The sequence below is a fragment of the Perognathus longimembris genome, chromosome 9, assembly GCF_023159225.1.
Source record: "Perognathus longimembris pacificus isolate PPM17 chromosome 9, ASM2315922v1, whole genome shotgun sequence".
Lineage (NCBI taxonomy): Eukaryota > Metazoa > Chordata > Mammalia > Rodentia > Heteromyidae > Perognathus > Perognathus longimembris.
The window spans coordinates 52,578,429-52,590,697 of record NC_063169.1 but is presented as its reverse complement, the minus strand read 5'-3'; positions in this window follow the sequence as shown (position 1 = coordinate 52,590,697).

Here is a 12,269-nt window from a genome sequence, read left to right as displayed (position 1 = left end):
GATAGATAAAACTGCTAACATCAGTATATTTACCTCTTCAGGGGGCGCTTTTTTGAATGATTTCACTTACATTTAAAGTTCAGCCAAATATACGTATTGGAAGTCCTTTGTGTGTGTGTGTGGGGGGGGGTACTAGTTTTAGTTATCTTTTAGTGATTACACTCCTGGCTTAACAAAGGTAAATTGCCAGACATCATTTCTGAGGGGTTATTTATAACTCTCTGGACCCTTGAGGACACTGACTGGGACTTGGCTTTAATGACCTACATCCTGGCCAAGTTCCATCATCAAGATGGAAGTGATACTGTTCTACTGCCCTTGTGGAAGGGATGCTACAATGCGTACTGAAGCTCTTCCTCTGAGCTGAGACTACTGACCTTCTCTCTCCCACCCTCCCTCGCCCACTGCTTCCTCTGCTAGCCTAAGTATAAGGAGGGAGTTCCTGTCTCCCGGCTAGAATTTGTAGAAAAATACTGCACACTTTTCTCAGGATGTATTTAATGCATTCTAATCTTGAGAAAGACCAACTCCCTGAACTTTAAGGTCAGAAATAACTAGACAAGAAAACCCCTTGTCTGGATTTCATATAGCTGTCAAGATGATGAGTAGCAAAAATAATTGCTTCAGGTTAGATTTCTCACTCTCCCTGAACCCTTGCCCTGCATTGTTTAGAGAAAGAATCTACCATCCCCATGCCATGATAAGGTGAGTGCTGCTATTTCTGCCTTTGACTGTTCATTATGAATTGCTATGGTAAGCAAAGAGCTGGAGGAGATGGCTTCCAGACACCTCATTAAATGCAATGATGAGTTGGGATTGTTCAACACACTCACCTTTTCATTCACTTCTACTTTACTGCAGAAAATGCCTTTTTTTTGTCTTGGCAAACATGTTTTAGAAAAGTGATTTAAACGTTGGCAGTAACAGTTTTTTTATTTCCTACTTCTATTTCTTTAGAAATCATCCATAAAGTAACCTTTCATTCCTATACTCTGAAGGAGTTATAGTGTTTCTGTTGTGTTCTCTTTCTGTTGATGATTTTTAAAATATATTTTGAAATGTATGTAAGCATTTTAAGCTATATGGTAATGATAGGCTTTCCAAATTGTCTCTGAAAGTAAATTCCCACAGTTTCATTTTCTGTACAGTGCAAGCTTCCTGAAAGCAGGGATTGCTTTTCCTATCCCATCCTTGACAGGACTACTTTTGTGGGTACGGATCTTAGATCAGTGCCTGGTACAGACAGACTAGGGACTGCAGAGTATTTTGCTACACTAAATTTCATAGAAATAAAAATAAGCATATGAACTGGAGAAATAAACACACTTGATTATGATGTGGGTGAAGCCATGTTTGAATTATTATCTCAGGTACAATTGATTTCTGAATAGAACACATACATGCTGCAAGTGAGTACCGAGAAGCATGGTTTCCTGGCTCATCAGACAATGTAAGATCTGATGCCAGAGGCTTGGGGGGTGGAACTATGATCCTTGAACCACCATTCAGAGAGCTGTGGCTAAGTCCAGCCTGTTTTGTTCAAGTGCACTGTTTACAGAGAGAGTTCGTGAAGTGTGATCCTCTGTGTTTTCTCTCTGGGGGCCTGTGTGACTCAAGTATGGAGATGCACGTCACCAGTGCTCGACAACTTCTACAGTGAGTCACAGTATTTTTGTAATGTTTTCCAAATGGTGTGCCTGGGATTTATGCTAGAGAAGCAATCATTTTGCAGTTGAAAACTTATAAGGGAGAATAGGTATTAATAAATTCAGTCTAATAAGAATGACACTAACATTGAACTGACATTTTGTAGGAATTTCAAATCAGAAATTTCAAGACAATTGTTTCCTATAGAACTTAGCAAAACAATTAATTCATCTGTCATCAAACAAAGTCTTCTAGTAAGATGATCTGGCCATTTAAAAGGAGTTAACATTCTGAACCAAGAAAGTCCGAGGGGCTTGTGCTTGGGCATGTCATCTGTACCTTCTACTTTAAGCTCCTAAAAAAAGAAAAGCCAAACAACTCCAAAACATTTGTATTCCCTTTTTAAAAAAAATTCTTGGGCTGGGAATATGGCCTATTGGTAGAGAGCTCGCCTCATATACATGAAGCCCTGGGTTTGATTCCTCAGCACCACATATATAGAAGACAGCCAGAAGTGGCACTGTGGCTCAAGTGGTAGAGTGCTAGCCTTGAGCAAAAAGAAGCCAGGGACAGCGCTCAGGCCCTGAGTTCAAGCCACAGGACTGGCAAAAAAAAACATTCTTTCTAGTCCTGTCACTATGAAATTATGACAAAAATAAAGTCTTGAGTTTGATTCATGCCTGAGAAACAAGTAGATGAACATGGTTTTCATCTTCTTATTTACTGTAGGAAATCTACCTAAGATCTATAATTAAGTTCTTCAGATAAAACAGGACAGTTGAAAGGATAAAGGGAACGGAAAATTAATTTTTAGTTTTACATGCATGGGGGTTCCAAAAAAAAAAGAGAGAAAATCCAAAGAAGACTTGAGGTCTTATATACCATTTTAACAAAAGGTGATAAATAGTGAAGATGTGGCCAAGTGAAGGCAAGAGGGTTTGCTGGTAAACCATAGGAAGATAAATATTTGGGGGAAACTAATGATAGATAAAAGTTACTAAGTAAGCTATATTTCTACAAACTCACCTTGTTTCTGTCTCTGTTGATAAAGGTTCTTCTCTTCATGGTGTGGGAGGTTAGGTGATAAGTCAACAAAGAAAATATGTATTCTGCTGATTAGGACAACAACAGGAAGGCACAGAGGTCTTTCTGTGTTTGATTTTTTCTCGGTTCGATTTTTCTCTGTTCCTTCCAGCTGAAAATAATCCTTATGTCATAGCAGCTTTTTAAACATTTTTATAGATAGAGTCTCATGATAGAGATTGAGGTAGCCAGGCTGTTGTTGTCTTATCTCCATTTCCTAAATTCTGGGACTATGGCCAAAAACTACCATGTTAGGCTTTTATATATGTTAGGCTTAGTATATTTTGGGGTGGCATATTCTGATGTCCTTTATTTCATATATCTCTCACCTCATAAAGAAAATTACAAAGCATTAATATCTATGTGAAGAAATACTTGGAGTGTTCTAGTTGAGTGCATCCTTTCTGGGAAGAAAACATGCCTCCTCTTCCCCCCTAAGAGGGCCCTAATGTTGAAGGTGTGAGTGACAGTGGTTCCTCAAGCTCAAGTACTCAGCGAGCTCTGTGCAAACAAGGATAAAACAGAGTTGCTGGCATGAATTCTGGGTTCTAAGCTTATCCTAGAGCTGAGATAAAGTCAGAGCTACTAGGTAAAGCTATTGATTTGAAGAAGGGTTATGAGAAACAGGTTGAATTTAGCCTCTAAGGACTCTTTCAATCAACTCTCAGTATTCTTTCATAAGAAAGTGGGCAGAGAACTCAGGCCATGAGTGTAGAATGATGGTGGACATCTGCCCTGCCTCCCACCCAGCCCTTTTTATGGAATAGGGCATTTTTCTCAAGATTTCATAGCTGGAGGAAATCTTTTTAGCAATAATTTAGAACACAGCTTTTCACAAGAACTTTATTTTTAATGCCATTTTAATGTCAATATCCAATGAGAATATCCTGGGCGTTAATTGAGTATTTATAGGATCATACAGTGCAGCTCTGAAGGAATGTAGATTCTGATTCAGAGGGGAAAAATCATTCAGAAACAGAATTAATAAAACGCTTGTAAGTAAACAACATGTAAAGCAAAAGGGTGGTTATCATAAACTGATATCTTGTCATAGGAAAACATTTATAGAAAAGTCTGAAAAAGCAAAGGGTTTAAGTGACTGGTGGAGGGAGAAGGAAGAAGACTGGTATTCAGGATAAAGAAATGTATTTCTATCATGGAGACAGTTTTAACACGTCATCATGCTTTTCTTAACCCTTTTCTGGAGGGTGATTCTGTTCTCTGGGAACTGGTGAATTGGTTGGCATTGGCAAAAGCTTTCTTTTCTTAAAATTTATTTCTTTATTCTCAAAGTGATGTGCAGAGGGGTTATAGTAAGTAAGGCAGTGATTTCTTTAAGACAATAATATTTTGAATCGCTTTCCCTAGTCTAAGATAATAGTGAGTGAATTAACTCTATCTAACCCACATTTAAAGAAGCCAGATCTCTGGAGTAGGATAAATGTTGCAGTATCCTTTGGTTTTGTGAGTCAGCTGACTTTGGGGACAGCCATTATTTTCTATGGAGCTATTTGGTTCACGATGAACCACAGAGCCTCACTTCTTTTCTTCCAGGAATATCTAATCTCCCATTAACATTTTCTTGGCCTGTTAGATATCCATTATTTTAGAAACTTAAAGTCTCCCTCAGTTTTCCCATTAATTTTTATTTTGAATCCAATAGTTAGCTGAAGATCGCTTTCCTGGCTTAATCGCATCCCCACAAGTATGTTTGGTCAGAGCAACCTCTTTTCTTTGAATTTCCTCTCCAGTTCTTCATGAGCCTAAATTTCCAAATTGCTATATATCTATGTCAGAGGTTCCCTTAATGAAACATATCAGTGTGTGATTTTAAACTGTTATTTCTGCAGTTCTACCTTTCCTCCCGCTGGGAGATGTGAACTGGTCAGATTCAGGGACGTGGCATGCCTAAATCCTATTTGACCTTCACTTGGTCCTTGGCACTGCCTTTGCCTGGTGTAGAACATATTCATGTTGAGGGGTGGTTCAGGAGGAGAGCCAGCCTGGAGGGAGTTTGTTTACCAAGACTCCCATAGTGTTGAAGCCATTGACAAGTGGCTAATGTACAATAATAGGAAAACAAGACTCTTGAGTTGGATTAGTTCTGTCTAGCCTCAAATTCATCTCTTTGGGAATGACAGTAATGAACTGCATTAATGCTTAGGGAACTGGGACCATAGTTCCCACCTTCCTTGGCTTTCAGAGCTTCATAGGATTCAGATTTACAAGTAATTTGTTGTTGTTGTTGTTACTTTGGTGACATCTACCCACCAAATTTAAGGAGAGAGTGGCTGCTCATTTAAAATATAATTACACTCCTCCTGTAGACCGACATGAGGGTCTGCAGTGATAACTTGGCTGGTGCTGGAGGGCCTAGTTTGCGATGGAGAATGTGGGAGGCTTCCTTGTTTTCTTTTCACAGGTCTTTCCCTCCTCTTTCTTTTTATTTTATATTTCTGGTATGTTTAACCCAGTAGTTTTATTACTGTGCCGCTCTCCGGATTTTTAAAAATATCTGCACCATCAAACATTCTTCACCCTCCTCCATCTCCCTTCTCAGAGGTATTTCCAGATACCCAGGGAACAGCTTGTACTCACAGCTCATTCGTATCCTGATCTGCACATGCACTTGTGTCACTGACTAAGGCTAAAGATGAAGTGTTAAGATTATGGGGATTTGTATTAGGTTACTGATTCTGAGGCATCATGTGAGGTGGTGTAATGGCTAATGTTCCTTGGCACATATTCCTCATGTGGCTTTCTGCAACCTGTGTGGTTTTGAGACCAATGGCTGAGTCGTTCCGTTCTACTTGGGTGGCAGGGAATGGGGATGTGTGAGGAGTCACCCCTCTTCACTTCTTTTCAAATCATGCCAAAGATCAGGAACAGGCTAAAATTCAAGTCCTGCTTGGCTAGTGTTCATTCTGTTCACCTGGCTCTGAAATGGACTCATGCTGAAGTGCTTGGTACAAAGATTGCTCCAAGGACTGTGTGGATGTAAGGCCCCTGTGAGCTAGTGTTGGCCTCCACAGGTCTGCTCAGTCCTGGGAGAAGCAAAGGATGCTTGCACCTCCTTATTGGCTGCTGTACTCTGATCTCAGAAAGCTACTCTGCTGCAGCCATCTGAAATCTGTCCCTATGAGGATAGAGGCTGGACTTTGAAGGTTTCAGGGGGGCAAGGAGGGTATAGAATTTGATGCGATCTATTTGTGTATTATGATATAATCACTGTGGCTGGCATCCAGTTGGTTTATGGCTCATTTCTGTGCAGACAGTACAAGTTTCATCAGGCTGAACGTGGCTCCATTACAGAGCGTTCCTTGGTCAGACAAGGAAGTGTCACACTGAGCATGACAGGCCTTCTCAAGTAACAAAAATAAAACTCCTCTCTTAATCATAAATTACTTTTTATGTCTAAATTAGAGCTCACAGTTGCCAGTCAACAGTGCTGGTTTATTTACTAGGTTGTCTTAGATAAGAGTATGAAAGAGCCCTGGACCAGGGGGTTACAAGAGGTTGCTGGGCTGTATTTCAGCAGAGCCTGACATGACTACAGTGTGGCCAGCTTATTTATAAGAGACAAGGAAGAAGTGAGATGCTGCATTGAATGCTCCTAAAAGGTCAAGGGAGGTCTTCAAGGACAAGAACACTCAGCAAGGCTGTCACAGAAAGTGACAGCATGCTATTGACAGTGATTTTCAGATCACTGCAAACAGAAACCTAATGGGTAGGGTGTGACAGATGGGAAATGAGCAGAAGAGGCTCCCAAACTCTGCTTTCCAGTACAGTTGAGGAAATCTGATGGAGACAGTTGAGCTCCCCTAGAATTGCAGGTGGGGCTGATTCTCAGCAGGGAGATAGGAAACACCAGGCAGGGCATCAGTGCTAGACATTGATGCGGGTCCCAGGAAGGTGATACCAAGAGAGGGCCTTCCCTTGGCCTGGGTGAGAGAGTTGCATCTTATCCACTTGACTTATCAGAGTGGAATACCAGGTCAGTCAACACATTTGAGCTTGGAGCTTCTTTAGTCCTTCTTTTAGCACCCAAGGGAAGCTCAGCTGGTGTGAATATGGAAGGGAAGGCCAAATGGATGGTGTGTGTCAAGAGGAAAGAAGGAGGTAGGGCCGGAAATGGACTGTGAAAGCCAAAACCTTACCCCAGGCTGATAATTCTTGGTCTAAAAGAGCTAAGAATTCAATATCAGATATGATGTATAAGAACAGTTTGAGAGCCGTGCACTGGTGGCTCACACCTGTAATCCTAGCTACTCAGGAAGATGAGAGCTGAGGATCATGGTTCAAAGCCAGCCTGGGAAGGAAAGGCCTTGAGACTCTTATCTCCAATTAACTACCAGAAAACAGGAAGTGGTGTTGTGGCTCAAGTGGTAGAGTGCTTGCTTTGAGCTGAAGGGAGAAGGGACAGGGCCCAGACCAGAGTTTAAGCCCTACCATTGACACGCGTGTGCGTGTGGGTGTGCGTGCGTGCGTGCACACACACACACACACACACAGCACAGCAGTTTCAGAAAGAAGAGCAATGTGAAAGTTTAAGGAAAACAAGAATGGAAACAAAGCAATTCCAGAAGGCAGAGAGCCATCTTTAACCACAGGACTTTTTAATCTGGCTGGCCTTTCTGAACGTCCTTCCCTGACACCATTAGTTTACACACATAGCTCCTAGTTATCTTTAAAATCTAATTTCAATCAACTTTTGCCAGGGAAGCAGGCTTCCCTGACAGTGACATCCTTCTTCAAAATTTCTAGAGCACTCAGTCAAAGTTATAACTTACATGCCTGAGCAGGAATTAATTAATTAATTACAATTGGTTTCTACCAATGGCAGGTGAATTTCTCAAGGTTTGTCTACGTGTCTGTCCTGCTGTTATTGGTTCAGTGCTTTACATGTCACTATTTGGTGAATGAATGCATGAACATTTTGAGAGACATAGACGTTTTTTTCTTTTCTTCTTTTTTATAATGGTAGTATTGGGGTTTGAACTCACAGTCTCTTGCTTGCTAGACAGGTGTTTTACCACTGAATTATTCCTCCAGCCCTGTCTTTGGATAGCTATTTTTTTTTTCACTGTATACAAGATGATTATCTGGTTTGTAGCCTAACTTTGGTCTTCCTGTAGCTGCTGGGATCACAGAAGTGTGCCATTTCTCACATAACTAAGGATGACAAGCTCCCATCACTGTGTCCATCTATGTATTGAGAAGGGATCTCTCCAAGTTTTCTACTCATGCTGGCCTTTACCATGGTCCTCTTCACCTTATGCTCCCAAGTAGCGGGAACACAGCTGAGTCAATGGCATCAGGGCTAGAATACTTTCTTTGTGAATGAAAATAGGAGAAAACTTTGATATCTGATAGTGTAAAGCATTTATTTATTTTTAAATTTTTTTTGTTAAGGCAATGTTAAGGCAGAGGGGTCACAGTTACATATGTAAGTTAGTGGGCACATTTCTTATCAAACTTATTACCTCCTCCCTCAATTTTCTCCCACCTTTCTTAATTCCCAATTCTTCCCCCTCCAAAGTTGTACAGTTAGTTTAGTACATATTGGCTTGTAAGTATCACTGTTGCATTGGTTCACCCTTTGTCCGTTGTCTCACCATTTTGATGTACCTCTTCCCTTCCCTAATTCACATAAACATATATACAATACCCAAGGTACCAAAATCAATAACAGTGACAACAGGGGCTAAACCATAGGGAAGAAAAATGCTCGTGTACATTAAATATAACAATGAAAAACCACTTGTTTCCATATTTTGTAGCTCATTTTGCTTAGCATCATCTTATACGATCATATGTACATAGTCATTGAGCTACTGTGATCCTCCACTAGGACTATCCTAGATATATACTAATTATTACCAATGAGGGAAAACATAGAGTCTATGGGTCTGGCTCACTTCACTTAGCATGGTTTTTTCCAAGTCTTTCCATTTCCTTAGGAATGGAACAATGTCATTCTTTCTGATAGAAGCATAGAATTCTATTGTGTATATATACCACATTTTCTTGATCCATTCATCTACTGAGAAACATCTGGGTTGGTTCCATATTTTAGCTGTGGTAAATAATGCTGCAATGCACATGATTGTGCTGATAGTTTTAGTATGGCCTTGTTTGGGATCCTTTGAGTAAATGGCCATAAGTGGGGTTGCTGGGTCATAGGGGAGCTCTATGTTTAGCCTTCTGAGGAATCTCCATACTGCTTTCCAGAGTGGTTGAACAAGTTTATTCTCCCACCGACAGGGTAATAGCATTATCTTTTGGCCATATCCCTGCCAACATCTGCTGTTATTAGTTTTCTTGATAATGGACATTGTTACTGGGGTGAGGTGGAATCTTCGTGTTGTTTTCATTTGCATTTCTTTTATGGCCAGTAATGTAGAGCACTTCTTCATGTGTCTCTTGGCCATTTCCTCTTCAGAGAAGTCTCTCTAAGTTTTTAGCGCATTTATTAATGGGGCAGTTGATTCTTTGAGGCCTTGTTTTGGAGAAAGTTAATTTTGAGCTCTAAGTATATTTTAGATATGAGACCCTTGTTTGTTGTGTGGCTAGTGAAGATCTTCTCCCAATATGTGGGCTTTCTGTTTATCTTGCAAGCTATGTCCTTTGCCATGCAGAAACTCTGCAGTTTCATGTAATCCCATTTATCCAACTTTTCTTTGATTTGTTCTGTTTCTGGATCTTTATTAAGAAAGTTTAGACCTGTGCCAAGAGGCCCTAGAGTTTCTTCTATTCCTTCAGGGTGTTTTCAGGGTATCTGCTTTTACCTTGAGGTTTTTGATCCATTTGGAATTGATTCTGATGCACGGATATTCTGGTGCAGGATCTAACTTTAGTTTTTTACAGGTGTGTAACCAGTTTTGCCAGCACCATTTGTTGAAGATGCTGTCTTTCTTCCATCCTATTTTTTTTTTTTTTTTGCTCTCTTATCAAAGATTAGGTGGCCATAGGTCTGTGGGTTCATTTCTGGGTCTTCAGTTCTGTTCCATTGGTCCTCAGGCCTGTTCTTGTGCCAATACCAAGCTGTTTTTGTTACTTTAGCTTTCTATCAGAGTTTGAAGTTTGGTATTGTTATTTCTCCAGTACTGATCTTCCTGCTAAGGATTGTATTTGCTATTCAGGCTCTTTTATTGTTCCATAACATTTTTTTATTGCTTCCTCTATTTCATTAAAGAATGGTGTTGGGATATTGATGGGTATTACATTGAGCTTGTAGATTGCCTTTGGCAGTATTGCCATTTTGATAATGTTAATCCTCCCAATCCAGGAGCATGGAAGGTTTTTCCACTTCCTTAGTTCTGCTTTAATTTCCTTTTTCAAGATTTTTAAAGTTTTCATCTTAAAAGTCTTTCATTTTCTTGGTTAAGTTTATTCCTAGGTATTTTTCTTTAAGGCTATTACAAAAGGAGTTGCTTCTTGATATCAGCCTCACTCTCCTCATTGTTGGCATACAGAAAAGCCATTGATTTTTGAGGATTAATTTTATAACCTGCTACTTTGCCAGAGTTTTGGATTGGCTTAAGAAACTTGAGAGTAGAGTTTATGAGGTTCTTTAAGTACAGAATCATATCACCTGCAAAGAGAGTTTTGATTCATTATTCCCTATGTGGATCCCCTTTATATTTGCATCTTGTCTTATTGTGTAAAGCATGTATGATATAAGGTTGTTTTGGAAAAAAGTTTCAAACTTTCCAATGAATTTTGAGAAATGAGAACCAAAGGAATTACAGATCCTAGAAATATTGACCCAAAAGTCTTCATTCACTTGGCCTAGATTTTTATATAACCTACAGTGAATATAAGTAGAGTCTAAAAAAATTCAGTACATCTCTAGGTTAAACAGAGAGCAAGTGCTTATATCCTACTTTTTCCTTGTCCAGTGGCTCCAGGCAAAATTCCCAAGTTTCAGCATTAGAACCCAAGGGTTTATTTCTATGCTAACTCATTATTTGCTAGCATGAGATTTAACACATGAGATTAAAGCAGATTTCATCACAATATCCCTCTGGCTTTTTTGTCTCCTGCGTAGATTAATATTTTTAGAGAAGGTATCTTATTGAGTTTTGGTTGATCGGGCTCTGAGGATATTGAATAGCTTTATAACATTTTACCGGAGTTTTCTTGTCACTCCTTAGTGGTCACATTTGGCTTTTTTTTATTCTTGGCTTTAGGAAAGGAGTCCTACAGAATAGAGGCTTAGCAGTTTAACTGTAAAGGTTCAGTCTCAGATATGCTTCTTCTTCCAACCCTTCCGATCTAGGTCGACAGACACCTGGCTATGAGGCCTTCTCACTGCTATGTTTCAAAAGGCATTATCCTCAAGATTTTATTTCTTCCATATGAATTTGACTATTACATTCACCAGTGTTTTTGTCTCTGTGACAAATACCCAAGCAAACCGACATAAAAGAGAAAAGACTGGTTTTGGCTCACTGTTTCAGAGGTTTGAGTCTATGGCTAGTGGGCTTCCTTGCTTCTGGGCTTGTAGTAAGGCAGAGAATCATGGTGGAAGGGCCTGGTGAAGAGCTCTTTGCTTTAGGAAGTAGTGGAGGACAGAAACAAGAAGAGACTGGAAACAAAATATATTCTTTAAAGGCATAACTCTGGACATGCATATTCTTCATCAAGCCCTACCTGCATAGTCCCATCCTAATAGTCTTTATTCCATTAACCTATTAATTTGAACAGAACCTTCAAGATTCAGTCATTTCCTAGCAACTTCAAAAACTGGGAACCAGGCCTTCAACAGGATGAGGAGAAATCAGATCCAAACTAGAAAAGCTATTTTATATAACTATTTACACACACACACACACACACACACACACACACACACACACACACACACACGGCTTCTCCTTCCAATAACCTTGACTTCACATTCTTCCTAGCTTGATACTAATTGGTTTCATCTGTTCTATGTTCTTAATGTTTACTTGTGACAAAATGACATAATGTCATTATTAACTGTATAGTGTAATGGCATTATGTATATTCATATACACATTTGCAGGTAGCATATCTACTCATTCTATGTCTTTCTTTACCTGCTCAATTTTCCATCTCAACTGGAATGGAGGTAGGAGCTCGGATTATTGATTACTGGTGATCGCCATGTTTAGCCATGCAAAGGACCAGATGGCACTGCTTTTGTGGAGCTTGATGTATCCTCTTAGGGCTGGGGATTCCTCATCCCACAGTGGCCAGCCACAGCTCATCGTCATTTGAACTCACTGTAGCCTTTTGTGAGAGGAAGGCTCTCCTCCCCTCCATTATCATAGAACTTGTCTTTTCAAGACACTGAAAGTATTGACTTGTGCTGATTTAAACTGACTTGCTCTCCAACTATCCAAGAGAAGAAAGATCAGGGTTGGGCAAATATTAGGAAGAAGAGACCTAGTAAAGGGAAATAAGAAAGAGGAAGAGGCCACGTAAAGGGACAGGTAAAAATGAAGACAAAGAAAAAGGGCAGCAAGGCTTAGAAGCAAATGGGATGGTCTAAAATAGAGAAATGAATG